Genomic DNA, 6927 nt, shown 5'->3' with positions numbered 1-6927 from the left:
AGCAGCTATTTTCTAGGTCATTGGTGTGAGGCTGGTAATAAGTTAACCATAGTAGCCTAATACGAGGCATTGCAACGTTTCAGGCTACAGTACGGTTACTTAGTAAAATTAACTTTATTATAAATCAATACTTTAAACGTAAAACAGAAATTTAAATAATTTAACTCAGTTCTACATCTTTTGCGACAAATAATAATAGCGCAGTAATCAAAAGCATAAAGAGCGAAGAGACAATCTAAATTCTAAATTAAAGGCCTTTGTCGTTTTTAATACAGAAAATATTATATGATAAAAATTGTAAAGATTAATACATACATATTGAAACGTAGGATAAGAAAAATAAAATGTAAGCCAATACTTCTTTTCAGAAATCTGCAAAAGCAATATTAGGCAAGGTACCACAAGTACAAAACTATTTGATTCCAGACAATAAAGTATGTTTTTTTTTGGCAAAGGGGCTAACTACAGTAGGTCTACTTGTAACATTTCTATCAAAGTTTTCTATTGCTCATAAATAGTTTCTACCTTTCGTCTTACTCAGTTTACTTTGCACTCTTTACCATGTTGTATATTTTACGCAAATGGTAAGTTTGGAAATGGGAAATCTGAACCCTACTACGGTATTATAGTTTGGGTATTGTTACAATGGCACCAAGACGTTTATTCAAATTTATTTCTAATTTATTCATTTTAAAGCTTTTCGACAGAAGTTCAAAATCCCTTGTTTTAATTTTGGCAATAAAATACACCAAGTGACATAAAAAGGGAAGTTTTTCGTATTTGGCTACCGCAGTGTTCTCTGACAAAATGAGCAAACGAAATCAAGTTGCTTTTCAATTTTTGAATACGATGTGATCCTCAATACCAAAACAATAAATTTAAAAACAACACCGAGAAGCTTATAGCAAAGTAACTGCAACATCGAGCAAAAATACAAAGCAATGTTTCCCAGTTATCACACTGTTAAAAAATTTTACTGTCCTTTGGACAGGCAGCAAAATAACTTCCTAAGTAGTAATTTTATTTACTGTAATGGAAGTATTTTTACTTCCGTTGACAGTCATATTTTTAATGTTTCTGATCAGTAAAAATACTGCTCTGGATAGTCATTTTTTAAATGTTTCTGATCAGTAGAATTACTGCTCTGGATAGTCATTTTTTAAATGTTTCTGATCAGTAAAATTACTGCTCTGGATAGTCATTTTTTAAATGTTTCTGATCAGTAGAATTACTGCTCCGGATAGTCATTTTTTAAATGTTTCTGATCAGTAAAATTACTGCTCTGGACAGGCAGCAAAATAACTTCCCGAATAGTTTTTGTGACAAACGGCATTATGAGAGTAAAATGACTTTCTCTACAAGTAAATATTACACACGTGCATTTGCAGATATAAATTTATTGTGTACAGCAGACCTCACTGGCGACAATGTTTCACAATATATTTCTCAAGATGTTACAAGTATAGCTATTTGTTTGATGTTTCACGAACACGTGAATTCGCTTTTTTAACTGCAGAGTTCAGCCGAGGCTATATTTCGGCGAAGCATGAAGCAGTAGCGACTAAACAGTGAATTTCTTGACTTGCTTCAATCTTCATAACAAACATCCCTGCCGAAGCATGACCTCGTTGCACAGTCGGAGTACTTTAGGGTGCACATCCCACTTTTTCTTGTCATGACGGATGACCCCAATGCGAGCAAAGTATCTGAGGAAACAACACAAGCTATATCAGTGGATCTTTTCAAATTTGACCGTGATATTTAGCAATGTTTGTAACTACACCACAATACCATCGTGTAGTGAAACCTTCAAATTGATCAGAATGCGTTGTCACTTCCACAAACCTTAGAATAATCGTCATCCTCTGGAGTTGTGGCTTGGAACTTGCGTACATAACTAGTATTAACAGTTTAACACCTCTAATAATCAGTCTGGATGGCCGAGTGGTCTAAGACGCAATCCCTCCGGTAATGGGTGCAGTTCTTACTAGCTGCAGTAGAGAGACAATGTCAAGAACTTCGTGGATTTGAATCCCACTCCAGACCAGCTTGTCACTGGTATGAATGACTTTGTGAAGGAGGGAGTTCCATTATTGTTATTCCTTAGCTCATACATAAACAATTAAACACATTACAGGTTCACATACCTCTGTATAAACTCCAGACTTGCAGCTGCACTATCTGGATATGACATTGCAAAGACGTAATATGAGCAGAAGTAAGCCAGCGCTACAAAAAAACGACTTGGTTTCCATTGCAAGGTTGCCTTCGATGAATACGAGAAACTTCACTGCACTGGCAAGAGTGGGCCCTGCAGATGCAATGAGGCACAAATGAAACTATGAAGACTGAAATTAGTGCATATTTACATTTACCAACTTCATCTTTAGGTGAGCAATTCAAAAGTTCACTTGTACATCAGTCAAAATTGTACAAACGCTCATTCACAACTTACCAAAACACACAATTATTGGATGCTGGTACACGAGTTTCTTCAAACTGGGAGATAGCTGAATCCTACAAATTGAATTTAACATTTTTAAGATATTAAAAATAATACAAACATTGTCAAACATTCATATAGCCGCACTCTTATCGCTAAGAAGGCAATGAAATAGAATTTATTAGCAGTAGTAGCATGGTGTTCATATCACACAAGTTATATATATATATATAAGCTATACATAAATTTGCAAAGTATGTGTCAGATGTTCTTCCGGGAATGGGAAGGTTGGGTATTAAAAAATCTGTGTTTGCAAGTAAATAATAATAGATGTACGTTACCTCAAAGCATTGATAAATCGCTGAGCAATCTTCTTTAAAATATGTTGTAATCAGTTCCACTAATCCCACTGAGATGGCAAGTTGTCTCCCAGCTGCCAGTTGTCTCCCGGCACATCATAAATGCACAAGGATAATATCCAAGTATCAAGTTATTCAATGAAATGAAATACAACACATGCTCAGGAAAGCATGAAAAAACCTAAATTGGTTTAAAACATGTATAATGAGACGTTGTCACGAATAATACCGGTAATAAGTACTGGTCCTCTTCCTGTAGCCTAATGGGGATTTTTCTTTCTTGATCTTTGGCCAGGGCTGAGGGTCTATCGTTTACCACCCTGGACCTGCTGCTCAAATTATTCATGCTGGTCACACACGAAAGATCAGCCTACCACAAGTTTTATCACCACAGCTGGATAAACCACTCAATTATTTAGTTCTCACTTTTTAACAGTCCTGGGCATTGACTAGGCCTATAAACTGCAACTGACGGCAGAGGTTTCCCCCTGAGGTAAAATGGAGTTGCATCTCAAATGTCGTTACTCTCTGGCTACTCATGGGCAAGGCGTAGCACCAGATATGGCAGATATACTCTCTAGCTAGGGTCACAGCTTGTTTTTTTAAAACTGTGTAGGCTACCTAATATTTTCTCATTTTGAAGACAGTTGCAGCAGCCATGCCTAGTAATCTTTTGGCAGTGGCTATTTGACCGGCGCCGGTCTTTGAATCTGAAACACTATTTGACCGATCATGACATCACTATACAGGCACCTTTTTCTCTTACAAAGCAAAAGACGAAAAGTGCGTATATAAGTTCTAAATTCGACAATTTTATTCAACTTGATCCGTGGCGCGTGCGATACTTCGCCGACTCCTATTCTAGAGGGAATGAGTTTGATACTACCCGGAAGCATTCTTTTTTTTTAAACTAAATTTTGACCCAAAGTGCATTTTGTAGTCAATTTTTAATTTGAGTTGCATTACATTTACATACCATTACCATTTTTTTAAAAGAAGCATTGTATATAACTAACTTGTTGAGAGCAAAAGTGTAGCCTAATGCTTTGTTCGGCACACACGGTCACATCAATCAATCATTTTATTTTTGTCATTAACGTGTCCATGACGAAAAAGATACTAACTACAAAAATCGATATAGACCTACCAGCACGTTAATGAACGGGAAAAGGTGGCAAAACCTTGAAAGGTTTAAAACGTGCCTGAATGAAAAATTATGTAGTAGGCTATATATCAGTAGTTAGCACGGCCACAAACGGAAAATTACCCAGAGAAATTCTCAAATTCCAGCAAATTAAAAAAACTCTAACTTTATTACATTTGAAAAGACATACCGTAAGAAATTGGGCTGTAGGCAACTGAAATTAAAAATTGACTACAAAAATGCACTTCGGGTCAAAATTTAGTTAAAGAAAAAAGAACGCTTCCGGGTAGTATCAAACTCATTCCCTCTAGAATAGAAGCCGGCGAAGTATCGCACGCACCACGTATCGAGTTGAATAAACTTGTCGAATTTAGAACTTATATACACGCTTCTCGTCTTTTGCTTTGAAAGAGAAAAAGGTGCCTGTATAGTGATGTCATGACCGGTCAAATAGTGTTTCAGATTCAAAGACCGGCGCCGGTCAAATAGCCACTGCCTAATCTTTTTATAGTACGATTCCAACACTGGATCTTCCAATCCAGAGTCCGAATGCTAGAAGCTACTACAACAGAGCTCGACTACTTCAACATTGTGTTTTCAGTAGGCTACAATACTGGTATACCGGGAAGATGTGTTAGGTAGTTCTTCACATTGACTCAGGGGTGCAGTGGTTAGAAAATTGTAGGGAGGGGGCAGAGCCTCACTGCATTGACTGACAGACCGACATGCCTGATCTTAGTCATTGTTGTTCAGTGCATATTGCTTAACTATGTAATTTCGTAGCAGTTTAATGCAGTTAACTTACTAAAAGCATCGAAATAAATTAATTTCAATGGTACGCTATTGTTCTCATTTGTCCATGGTAAACATAAAAAAAATCAGCAAAGATACCATTTGTAGAATTAAACTTGTAACCTGTTCAGTGATACAGGTTTAACGATGCTACTTTTGCTATTGACACGCTTCCTCTGTCTATCTGAAACTTATGACTGCAACAAAACCAGCTGTAACTAAGTTAATGCACTATTCCTGCAACCATGCTTGATTTGATGCTTGCATCTTTGCACATGCTCAGTTGTCAGACTCAGTGTTGCCAGATGCTTAGCACCAAAAAGTAAATAAAATTTCACCAGATTGCATACAACTTCACCAGATATGTAAAACACCCTAAATAAAACAGTTTCGCCTAAAAATACAAATACTTTTTAAGACATAAGACACTGCCGTCACGCATGCGCAAACCTCTTGCAAAACGTTTTCTATACGAGCGGGGATTTTTTGCTTAAAAGTTTAAAAAAACTTTCTTGAAATAAATAGATTGGGGGAAAATTTCACTAGATTTCACCAAAAAGTTTTCTGGTCCCAAAGTCAAAAAATTTGGCATCAAAGGCCTCTAAAATTGAATTTCACCAGAATTTTTTTAAATTTGTTATCCTATTTCCCCATCTGGCAACGCTAATCAGACTCTGCAAATTCTGAGCGGGAAGGCGGGAAATTGAGCGCGGACCAGGATAACATTCGCCAGCCCATTGGCTGACGACTGATAAGTGATAATAATTCTCAGGTTTTAGTCAGAGAGTCGAACCGTTTGACTATAAAACTCGGGTTCGGGTTCGGTTCGACTCTCTAGTACTTTCAGTGCATTTTTAAGGAACCAATATTACAAACAATTAAAACATTTTTGTTGGAAGCCCGTGAGTTCGGATCTCTAGCAAACTTTCCTTCCAGTCATGATTGTTTCAATTAACCCACGAACTCTATATTGCTGGCCAAGGTAGCCTATATCAGATATCAAAACAGAAAGGCATGATATAACGTAGCATCCCACTGTTTCGAGAATGTGCTGGTGTGACCGTAAATATGTTGACCGGAAAAAAGGTTGACGTTTCGTAGAAGTGCTAAATATATTGCTGCACAGGAGTATAGTAGCCTAATCGGACTAAAATAACGGTGTTAATAAAATGTTACTGCCCATGTAGCCTACCGTACCTATAGTACAATTACTGCCAATGCAAGTTAAAAAAAAACTATAAAAAGTCAGTAAAATTTTACTATTTTTGTCAGTAAAATTGCAAAACACTTTCACAGACCAGTAAATTCACTTCCAAAAAAGAAGTGAAATCATCTACTACGAAAAGAAGTAAAATTTAAAACTGCTCAATCAGTGATTCTACTATATTTGGAGTAAAAAAACGTCTTTGTCTAGTAAATATACCACAAAATGGCCAGTAATTTCAAGTACTGTAACAAGATAGTAATATTCTACTGCTCTTTTGACAGTAAAATTACGAAAATTTTTAACAGTGCAGACTATTGAGTGAAAACGTAAAGACCAGATGAGCAACCTCTCAAGCAATCATCAATCAAGCAAGCAATCAGACCATTGTTTGACAAAGTTTTCTTAGTTGGCTCATTTCATTACAAGCCTACTGATTTATTAGCTTGGTTTGTTGCTGCAGACCATGACTTAACAAGAAAAAGACAGCGCCTTTTTATCTCCACATTTAATCAGCAGCTTTACAGTAGATTCGATTTCTTTTCTTTTTTAGATAAGAGCCATTCTAAAGATGATTTCAGTTCTGTGACAGGGCAACAGTAATCAAACAAATATAGAACAGCAGCTTTTGGCAGAATAATTTTCAACTTAAATTTATAAAAGACATATAGGCCTAGTGGTCGCCTAGCTAGTCGGCCTATGCTTGATGCGGACATGATTAATACAAACTAAACTGAATTACAGCACAATGCAGACGAAGTTTTATAAAGCAAGGTCTGATGGGGCTTGATGGTGTTTCTTTTGATGACATGTATCAGTATTGAATGATTTTTGTAAAGCGCCTGTTTTCATAATGTGATTACTTTGTTATTGTAAAAGAATAATGGTGAGCAATTAATTTCAAATCCCACCACCTTTCGATTCACAAGCAAAGCGGTCATCCTATTTTACTAAAAACGGTTTACGGGTGATTTCAAAAGGTTCA

At 36.5% G+C, this 6927-nt stretch overlaps 1 long non-coding RNA gene across 1 annotated transcript; it reads right to left on the bottom strand.

Annotated features, from left to right (window-relative positions):
• Positions 1–1242: 1242 nt before the first annotated feature.
• On the bottom strand, positions 1243–3023 carry LOC145782608 (uncharacterized). The gene is made up of 4 exons (XR_014290854.1): positions 2785–3023; positions 2456–2517; positions 2148–2311; positions 1243–1706 (listed from the first exon to the last, which is right to left on the bottom strand). It is a non-coding gene; the product is annotated as an uncharacterized LOC145782608 (long non-coding RNA).
• Between the last annotated feature and the right edge of the window lie 3904 nt (positions 3024–6927).

The sequence above is a fragment of the Aplidium turbinatum genome, chromosome 13 (genome assembly GCF_918807975.1).
Source record: "Aplidium turbinatum chromosome 13, kaAplTurb1.1, whole genome shotgun sequence".
In the NCBI taxonomy this organism is placed as follows: domain Eukaryota; kingdom Metazoa; phylum Chordata; class Ascidiacea; order Aplousobranchia; family Polyclinidae; genus Aplidium; species Aplidium turbinatum.
Note: the sequence above shows the minus strand (reverse complement) of the source record. Positions and strands in the feature narration are given on the sequence as shown.